General features: G+C 32.6%; 1 non-coding gene across 1 annotated transcript; it reads right to left on the bottom strand.

Moving 5' to 3' along the window:
* Positions 1-4,374: 4,374 nt before the first annotated feature.
* On the bottom strand, positions 4,375-4,455 carry TRNAL-CAG (transfer RNA leucine (anticodon CAG)). Its single transcript has one exon. It is a non-coding gene; the product is annotated as a tRNA-Leu (tRNA).
* Between the last annotated feature and the right edge of the window lie 6,911 nt (positions 4,456-11,366).

Here is an 11,366-nt window from a genome sequence, read left to right on the forward strand (position 1 = left end):
TCTTTGCAAGGCAATCAAAACCCTTTTCTCAACTACTCTGCTGAATCACCCATATATCCCCTAAATGTATTTTGAAAGGGTTTAGAACAAGTCACACTTTTTTACTTCACATTGTATCTGAGCTAAGATCAAGCCATACTTGGTCCAATGAAGAAATAATGTTGGAAGGCTCTAGTTGTCTTCCCTTCAAAAGATGATCGCCACACTAAGAATGCACCCATTTGGAGCAATGATTGATTTATGTGATGAATATGTGAGGATCGGAGAAAGAACTGCAATTAAGAGTCAATAAAAAGTTGTTAACACAATGGTTTTAATTTACTAAAGAGTATTTATGGTCACCAAACAACAATGACATTGCCATCTTGCAAGCAATAGGCCAAAGCTGTGGGTATCTGGGGATGTTAATGAGCATTAGTTGCATGCATTGGAAACGGAAGAATTGTTCCAGTGCATGTATAGGCCAGTATATTAGTCATATTCATCATTTAACAGTTATTTTGGAACATGTGGCATCATATATTCTTAGAATATAGCACACATTTTTTTGAACAACCAAGGTCTTATAATGACACCAATATGTTAGAATGATCTTTTGTATTTATCGAATTTGTTGATAGATGTACTCCTTCGATCAATTACTCAATCAATGGTAATAATTATACAATTTTTTTTTTTTTTGTGGGGGTGGGGGGGGGGGGGGTACTATCTCATTGATGGCGTATATCATTTGTGAGAAACATTTGTTAAAACAATTCCAACCCCGTGAAGAGGAAAAAAAAAAAAAAAAAAAACGATGAAAAACAGGAGTTGACAAGGAAACGTGTAGCGTGATTTTGGGGTTAAGAACGCTTTGCAATTGTTTGTGGACAAGCACTTAAAAAAAAAAAAAAAATTGGACTTTTCCATTGCCCTTGCTATAAATAACTACTCCCACCCGACATTTTTGTTTTATGTTGTACGTTTCTATTCTTTTGTTGAAGATCACTTTGGGCTTGAGGGACACTTTTTCCTCGTCAAAAATTACAGTTTTTTTTCTCAATAAGTCTCCCAACGAAGACTTATTTATTTGTTACCGGTTATGATTTCTTCCGATATGAATTCAATGATGATTGCTTAACAAGTATGTCCCTCCGGCCATTTTTTCTTTCTAAAAATTGGACAGAAAATTCTCCTTATTACAAGGAGGTATCTTATGGAGTGGCTTTGTAAAAGCATCTCTTATATGAATTTCACATACAGTAGCGGAGCTAGAAACAGATCATGATAATATATATAAATTAAAATTCTAAAAAATTTCAATAAATATACAAAAATTATCTAGTTTTCTTTGAATATGTACGAAGAAAGTTTTTAAAGTAATAATAATGATTCTCTATTTTTAATAAATCCAAACATGATATATGACTTTGTGCACATTAGGATAATAAAAATTATGATAAAACGAATAATTAACTAGATATGAAAGATTTTTCTTTTAGTTAAAAAACTCTTATAAAAACTTTAGGAGGGGCCAAATCAAAAGTTTTACATATAATGATATAATGTGAAAACATTTCAAAATTTTGGGGGTGCTTCATGGCCCCCAAGCACCAACATGGCAATTGGCAACATATGCTTCCGCCACTATCCACATTCCACATTGTGAATCCATGAGATGATTTTCCTCCATCATGACCTACTTGACAAATTATACCTCACGACGTACGTAATATACAGTGTCGTGAGGTATAATTTGTTAATATATAGTCAATAATAGATATGGTTAACTTTTTTCTGATATTTTCACTATAGTTTTTGGTATGATGTAATTCCGAGTGGCCACTATACTTTATACTCAAGAATTCAATGTTTTTTATTGATTAACGATGATGCTAATCTTTCCTTCTAAATATCTTGATATATATATAGAAAAATGGGGAGAACCTATTTACTTTGTTTACTATGATTCTCTATGTTCGGATTTGGTGGTCAAGGAATGAATTAATCCACAAATGTGCTGAGGCCATGCAACAAAACTTCGCATGCGTGGATAGATACGATCATGGACGGAGCTATATATGGACTTGAGAGGCAATTGGCCTCCCCCAATTTTTATTTTTTATTTATTTTTTAATATTAGTATATTAATAGGTACTAATTTTAGCAATTTTGTTCAATAAAATTACACTTTGCCCCCCTTAACAATGCCATCAATTGTTTTAAGAGTAATGTTATAACCATAAACTTTTCTACAATATTTTTACAAATTATTGAAGTAGCAAATTCTTATTGGTTCATACACTTATATCACTTTTTACCTCCCAATAACCACTCACCACATTAGCAATATGTAAAAATTTTGTAGTTTTAGCATTTTTCACATTTTAAAGGCCAAAAAAATTAATAGAATAAAACTAAAACAAAATATACAAGCCCAAAAAAATTAGCCCAACAACAAAAATTACCAATAATAAAGCTAAAAAAATTTAAGCCCAATTAACCTTGTGGGGCCCGAAATCTGAGGTCCCAGCCCACTTAGTGTTAAGGGCCCAAAGCCCAGTCCGATAAGCCCTGCTGCTGAGGACGCTCAATGAAAGCTCCTTGAAGGCCCAAGGATGTGGCCGAGGACGACCTCATGTCCAACATCTCACAAAAACGCCTGAAGAAAAGGACAAATTCGGTACAAGAGCAGTACAAGGGAGAAAGCTGCCAACACTCTAATGCGGAGCCCAGCACTTGACAAGCCCATACTCATACCATGCTATCCAACTTTTCCTAACCACTCTGACGTATGGATTGATAAGACGAGTAACTGCCCCAAACAAGGAAAAATGGACACGTAGGTGAAGAACGGGAGGGGAATACTAGTATAAAAGGGAAAGAAAGCTGAGACAAAAAGGAGGCTCTTGAGACCAGATCCAAGGAACCAGACCCTTAAAGTTATATCGATGTAAAGCCTAGCTATTCCGGCCAAACCCACTTTTGTATGAGTTCCCATACAATCAGAACCAGACTGCTGCTTGGCGATTAAGGGCTAGCCTTTCAAACCCATTCTTTACAAATCATATTGTTCGGGCCCTTTACATACGTGCTCAACGTCATCTGTGGGTTGTTAAAAATCGTGTCCCTACAAACCTATTTTACCCAAAACAACAACATGGCCCTTTGAAAAATTTTAAACAAAAATCTTTAGTGGTTAAGCAGTGGAACCAAAAGCCAGAGCCACTGCACTGAGCGAGCAACAGAGCCGCTTTCTTAATTCCAAGTTCTGATTCTGTCCCTGTATACAATAGAATTTAAACTTAAAATATTCGCTTTATAATGATTGCTCTTTATTTTTATGTTAAAACACTAATTAACTTTTGGCGTAGGCTCCATTATTATTGGCAAGGATTGTTACACCCGATTTGGAGTCTACCAGCCAGCTAGCACGTACAATTGGAGTTAATCCAATTAATGCCTTGAAAAAATATTACAAGGGAAATCAATTTCAAGTGGTGGAATTAGTGGTAATTCGGGATAATAATGGAGCTGTGTTGGCTTCTTGTTCAGAAAAAGTTCATCAAGCTTACAAGCCTGACGAGGTTGAGGTGCTGGTTGCTTTGAAGGCAGTGACATTTGCGCGTGAATTGGGTTTTCGAAGAGCTACTCTTGAAGGAGATTCTCTCAATCAGATTAAAGCTTTGAAGTCAACAGAGTGTAGCCTATCTCCAATAGGTTTGCTGGTAGACGATGTGAAAAGGGTTGCTAATAGTTTTGAACAATTGTTGTATTCTCATGTTAAGAGAAACGGCAATAGAGTTGCTCATAGTCTGGCGAAAAATGCATTACGCATACCAGATTTTCAAGTATGGATGGAAGATGTCCCATCGCATATTGTTTCAATTTTAGATTTGGATATAATTGTTTCAAGTTAATAAAATAAGTCAGCTTCTTTCTCAAAAAAAAAAAAAAAAAAAAAACTTTTGGCGTAGGTAAGTTTCGGACCCCCCAGCATCTGATATTACCAGTAGCATAATGGGCTGAAACCAAACAGCTTAACAGGCATTCAATAACGAGTGTTTTAAGGAGAATATCCGTCATGCTATCCTTATTCTTGGGCTGAGATTTTTGTTATACTCCAAATTTTTTTAATTCATAACATTGCAATTTGGGCTACCTTTTGTGATTCCTTTGGAGTTGGGGCTTACACCCATGTCATCAATTTCTTGTTGGGCTGAACCTCAATTACTGGGTAAAGGAAAAAGGTAATTAGACTAGAAATCTCATTTTCATTGCTCGGTGATCCAAGAAGCTGGCTCACAGAAAGTGTCAAACTCAAATTGTCAATAACATATTTTTCTCTGACACCGAAATGGAAACGTAAATAAATTCTAAATAGGAAAAAAAGTTTGTCAAGAATGGGATTCGAACCCATGCCCTTTCGGACCAGTACCTGAAACTGGCGCCTTAGACCAACTCGGCCATCTTGACTTCGTTGATATTTCATTCTACATTTTTTATAACTATCCTTCAAGTAAACGCCATTTTCTTTTAATAAATAAAGTGGAATTTATAATAAAACAAGTGTTCATTTTTTAAGCAAATTTTATTGCGACAATTTTTTTTAGTTAAATTCTGTTGTTACAATTAGGGTTGGTGAAAAAGATCCTTATGTTTTGTGGGCAACAAGAATTACTTTATAAATGGATGGGATGAGACTATTTACTATAATTATCAGAGCCAAACCGAGTATTAAATCATCAAGAAAATGGTTTAATGGTTCATCAATTCAATAATTTGGGTCATTGGTTCAACCATTGAATATAATGACTAAAACTATGACAATTGAATTGATTTTTTTGATTACTTCAAGTTTAAAAGCAAATAAAACTTAAAAGTTCATAAATAAAAAAGTTCCAAATTGAAGAACAATATGATTATAATGATAAAAATAAAAATAACTCAATATATATTGAATAACCAAAATGGTTAGAATGAAACTATGTGGTTTGATATTTTTATGATAAACCGTCAGTTTTTCATGGTTTAATCGGTTTTCTTTTGGCAAGTTAGACATTTATTTCATAGTGAACCAAAATATTGTTTGGTTCACAAATTTGACAGTTCAACTGTGGATTCGATATATGATTTTGAAAACTATGCTATTCACTATTCCCCAAACTTCTAGACATTATAAGGCACAGTGTCCCACCTGTTTAAATAAACTTGAGTTATGGGTTGAATCCATGAGGCTCAAACTTGGGATTTCAGCTACATGAGGTGTTACCGTGTAACCTCAAACTCACTGTTCTAGGCTTCTAACTTCTATTTCTATGTCATAGAAATTAACATTAGCACTTGAAAAAAGAAAAGAAAAGAAATAGAGATGGAAAGAATAAGGTTGGCATGGCCAGAACTTTAAAAAAAATAAATAATAAAAAACATAAGTAAGAAAGAGGTTAATTTGCTGTAAGATTGTCATAAGTCAATAGCTAGTTCAGTATAACTAGAGCCTGTTGTTGTGATAAATCATAAATCTTATGACTTGGATTTGGATTAAGTGAATACTGAATAGTACCCAATAAAAATTAGTTCTTATTAATGTGATAGATGTGGCTTAAATTGTAATCTTTCGCTGTAAGAGAGTAAGACCCAAACTTCATACCAAAAACAATGACAAAAATGGGAATCCTTTTGCTTCAAAACAACCCGCCATTGTAGACATAAAACGGTATTGTTGATCCTTCTGGTCAAATTATAAATGTAGGGGTATGGATCAAACTCACAACTCTGATGAATCAATCCAATTTGACATTTTGAATTCATTTTCCATATCTTGATGGGTTGGATTGGGTTGAAATTTTATTTTGAGCCTTGAGTCGATTCGATTTTGGGTTAATAATTTTTTTTTAACTCATTTTGAAATATTATTTAGGCATATTATATATGTGAATTTTAAAAATTTATTAAATAAATTTGAAAGCACAACTTATACAAGGCATGGCAAATTTTAAGCACAATACAATGTAGATTGGGTTAGGTTTCTCAATACGACACACCAACCACTAAGGTAAGCAACTTTTTTTTTTTTTTTTTGGAGAAACACTAAGGTAAGCAACCTGAATATGTCTTTTATGGAACCTATATTATATTTATTTTAATTTTAGAGGAATGATAGTTTTCCCTTATATATATATATATATCTTATTTTATATTATATTATAAATTACATCTAAATCTATTATTTGATAATTTAATTAGTGATTCAAGAATTATGTTTTTACATGTGATGATGAGAATGTCCATTTGTTGAATAGAGTTTTATTTCATTATTAATATAATGATTTTTATTTGAAAGAGTACTGAACACAATTTTTTTTTTTTAAATACTTGTTTATACTTTAAGTTGTGGAAATTCATTTGAAAGTTTTTTTTTTTTTTTTGAGGAATAATTCGTTTGAAAGTTGTTTAAATTTTTTTAGATATTTTTTAGTAATTTAATACTTTTATTTGTATTTTAACTATTATTAAATCAATTTTGACATCATTAGGGTTCAACTTGGTCCAACCATAAAAAACTTAAACCTCTTGATTTCCTAGTTCTTTAAATGGTTCGGTTTTTAAAACATTGTTAAATCCTATCATAATTTATGAAGAATATTTCTACAAGGCAAAAAGAGGCTAACTCAAGTTAGTTGTTCGAAGACACCCCAACCAACCAACGACATCTTAGTAGTTCGGTGGCACCCTAGTGTTTTTCAGTGCAAATGCGTGCCTTCCACTCTACAGGTCTGGAATCCACTTATTTTGTTGGGACTGAAAATTTTTTCTGAAAATATTATAAATAAAGGTAAAAGTTAGCTGAAATAGTACAGTTGGTCTCATAAATAGTACCAAAAATAAGCCAAATAATAAAATAAGTTAGCAAAATTAATCATGCCAAACGTACACCACATCTACATAGATATGGAAACTCTTGTGTACTATATATGCCAAAAGATCCTCCCACCAACCCATATAAGGTGAATATGGGAATTGAACTCTCTAGTCATTAATTCCATTCCTCCCATTGCACTTCCTATAAGAAAAGTGGTTAAAATCATTGGAACGTGATTAGCTCTAAACTACTATATAAACACTAGACCTCCTTCATTCCAAGGTATGATGAGTGAAATTCCCTTATTCTTATTCTTCTAGAGCTCTTTGAGCTTTTGTGAGGTACTAACTTAATCATCGGAGGGTTATCGGCTAATAAGCCGACCCCACATTAATGCTTTCTGAGAGTATGTTCACCATTTTAGATTTTCTAGAGCTCTTCATTTGGACTATCAACTCACTGACAATTTTTTGTACATCATCAGCATATATAGTTGTAGTTTGTATTGGTATTATAAACCCTTAATAAAGTAATTATTGGGCCACAATATAATCTTATGTGAATTAAGAAATTCCACAAAGGATATATCAATTTTACAAAACTATTATGGTCAGAATTTTTAAGCTAGGATATTAACTACACACAAGAACACAACTCTTTCTTCTTAGAAGGAAAAACCATGGGATCAACTCTAAACAAATCCACTATTCGAAATTCAATTAAAACATATTCTCAAGATTATCAAAAAGAAAGTTTTAAAACTTCAAGGGCCAAAATAAATACAACCGTAGGCTTCAAGGGACAAAAGTTTAAGTGTAAATTCAAATTCTATATGTATTTCTTTAGTTAATAAATAATATGTATAATTGGGTGGTGACAAGTTTTATTAGTGCCTGGGTGGTCCTATGTTATAACGTAATGCTGAGGTGTTTTTTTTTTTTTTTTTTTTTTTTTTTTTTTTTTTTTTTTTGAGAAAGGTAATGCTGAGGTTTAAGTAATGCATCAAAAGAAAAATTATGTGTATAAGATTATTTTAAATAATTATAATTCACATTTTTAAAATATAGTGTTATCTTTAATATAATATGAATTCAATATTCAAGTATATTTGAATAACATAGATGTCAACTTTCAAGAATTTCAATTCTTCTGAGTTAAATTTTTTATTTTTTATTTTTCCAAAGAACCGAGTTTAAACTATTAACAAATTACAATTTTCGATATTTAAAATTTTTAGCTAAAGACCCTAGAGAAATAAATAATTTGATCTTTTCTCTACCACTGCCACACAAGTTGTCAATCCCATCAATCTCTTGCTAAATTGTCTCTGTGACTGTAATCATGATTCATGTCTTTGCTTTATACTTTGAGAATCCGATTTATATTATATATATATATATATATATATATATGAACCTAAAAATGAAATATCTGTCCCTCTGAGAAATAAATATCTGTACTTTTATATTGCAGTTGCACAACAAGGGGGGGGAATTTTCGTACTGGTAAAGTTTATGGCATTCCAACCATCCAAACTGACCACTTCCTTATCCTTCTTTACCTTAAAGGAAATGTGCCTAATTCTGAAAGAGATTGTGATTTTGACCTATATATATATAAACTTAAAAAGAAGAAACTTTTCAATTAATTAGTATATTCAGTTATTCTTTCTGCAAAAAACATGCATGGATCGTTGACTGTTAGTGCTAGTGGAAATATGTCATTTTTCTCTTGCGCTTTATGCTGCTTTGGAAACCAGCTTAAAGTTTCCACAGGTGCATGGTATTTTTTCTTTGGTCTCTGCAAGCTGTAACATGTAATCTCAGTTGTGACTAATCAGATCGATGTTCGAAACACATATTGTCATTTTTTCCTTTTAATTGAAATTTTTTGATGATCAGTTGTTAGTTCGATCTTTTATAGCGATTCTACAATAAATAGTAAAGAGTTTTCCACGTAAATATACGTGTTCTTGTATGTGATTATTATTTGGATTGATAATATTGGTGATATATAATATTATTCGGGACCCAATTATAGTGGTATCAAACCTTGGCTGATTTAGTGGATGCTTCTTTTTTGTGTGAATTAAGATGGAAGATAAGAGATTGCTTTGATTATGGTAGAGCTATCCCAAGAGGAAAGAAGATAGTTGAAAACAATTGATAGAATTTGAGTCAAGTAGAGATTGTTGGGAAATTGTCTTAAATTCCAATTGTGACTTGGAAAGTCAATTAGTTTTCCTAGTTGAAAAAGGAAAAATTAATTTGGTTTCCTTTGTGTGAAAGGAAAGTATATTCTTTATTAAAAAGTGAATAGAAAAAAATTCTTATAAATAAACAATGCTACAAAGAATTTGATGACTTTGGTCCAAAGGTCCTCCCAATGGGGAGAGAGAATATAGAGCGAGAAACCAAAAGAGAGGAAAAATAGATTTTTGCTTGGGAGATAACGCAAGGAGAGAAACATGCACACAAATCAAGGAGAATTTGTGGGGCTTTGTTTGATGTTGAAAAGAGAAAGACAAAGAGAAGAAAGTTAGAGAGAAGAGAGTAAAGTGTTGCCGTGATGCCGTCTTCTAAAAGATAGTTAAGGAGAACTATGTGGAAAGGAAAAAGAAGAAGAGAAGAAAGTTAGAGAGGAGAGAGCAAAGTGTTACCGCCTTTAAGATAAATAATTAGTGTGTGAGAAAAAAAAAGTTTTTATTTAGCCGTGAGACATAAAGAGAGTGTGTGTGGGATTAAAGAAAAATAATGATATTTTTTTTAGCTGTGAAACACAAAGAAAGTGTATGTGAGAGCAAATAAAAATAATAGAGATTTTTCTTTAGCCGTGAGACATACACAAGAAATATTGTAATTGATTTAATAATAGTAAAATTGATTCGGAGTTTGTCCCATGATTTTTCCCTTCAAAGAAAAAGTGTTTTCCATGTAAATATATGTGTTCTTGTGTGTGATTGTTACTTGGATTGATAATATTAGTGATAATATTAGTTGGGAACCAACATCTTCTATAACATGAACACGCTGGATGAGTATAATGTAATCATTATGGTCCAATTTCCATGCCTGGTTTGTGCTCCACTTGCACCACACACACACACACACACATATATATATATATATATAATTGAAAGGACATGAAAAATAATGCAATAGAGTACTGATGCATATGGAATATGAAATGAAATCCAACACCAATTCAATCAAGTACCGGCAGATGAAGCTAAAAAGTGCTTCTAGATGTGTAGCATGTGTTTAAGATCTTGAAATAACTAATTTTTGTCATTTCATGCAAGAAGGAATTAGAGTTTTTTTGCCAATGAACTTTAGGTCATCTAGCACTACTGTACTGGGGGTTTCTCTGTTGTGAAAAGCGGATTAATTGGATTTGTAATTCAACCACAAACGGAGAGAATATGCAAGGGCCATGTGTTATACTCATGGCTAGATAGGACATATAGAAAAGAAGAATATATTAACAACAAAAAGAAATAGAAGCTGCATGATTAAATGGAATCTAATTCTCTAATAAGATAACACAAAAGCATGGCTTAGAGAAATTAAGAAGCTTCTCCAATTAGAACAATTATTGTTGGATTCAAATTGGCTTAACTATGACAGTCAATAATATAGATTAGTACTTAGGCATCCTAGTCTCTCTTCTAAGCTCTAGCTAAATTTGGATCGTGCCCAACTTCTCTTTTTCATGGTTTTGTGTTAGAACTTAGAACCAGTGAAAGAAAAGGAAGAAGTCATGCACCACATCCTCCACCACAAACTGTACCACATCCAGCAGCACATCCACCACCATATAAGTTGGTGTCGCCGGTAGAAGTTTTGTCCTTGGATACACCATCAGCACAAGAGAAGATTATGACTGAGATTACAGAAATGGTAACCAAAGCAACCCAGAAGATTAGCCAAGCATGACTAATATCACCAATACCTCCATCCAAGTTGATAGCCTCTCTAGGTTCCCTCACCATTTACTTCCTCTCTTTTCTTTGTGACGTTTTTGAGTAAAGTGGCTTAATTTTCTTCAAGGGTGAGCATCTTTCACCCCTTGGGCTACTTATAGAAGCTCCAAGGTCAATGTTTTTTACAACAATTATATGTCCTATAGTCCTTTAAAACACTCAAGTGTGATCTCTCTCTCTCTCTCTCTAGATCTCTTTCTAAGACTCTATGTGATTCTCTTTGCTTGCATTAGAATTGGCAGGCAAAGCCACGAGTTTTAACATGAAGGAATATAGTGGGTCAACAGTATCACTACAAACTTTAATAAATGGGCATATATTCATATATATCCCACTCTTTTTTGTCGTAAAACATAATAATCAATACTGTTTTTGAGTATCCAACTGTCAAAAGACTAGTGTATTAGTTCGTTGGATTAATTAATCAATTATTGATAAATTACGTATTTGATATTTATTCTTTGTGCCATATTTTAATTTGGCTACTAATATTTTAATTGCGTTAATTTAATTCATAACCTTTTAATGTCGTGTTAATTTAAT

The sequence above is a fragment of the Quercus robur genome, chromosome 10 (assembly GCF_932294415.1).
Source record: "Quercus robur chromosome 10, dhQueRobu3.1, whole genome shotgun sequence".
Lineage (NCBI taxonomy): Eukaryota > Viridiplantae > Streptophyta > Magnoliopsida > Fagales > Fagaceae > Quercus > Quercus robur.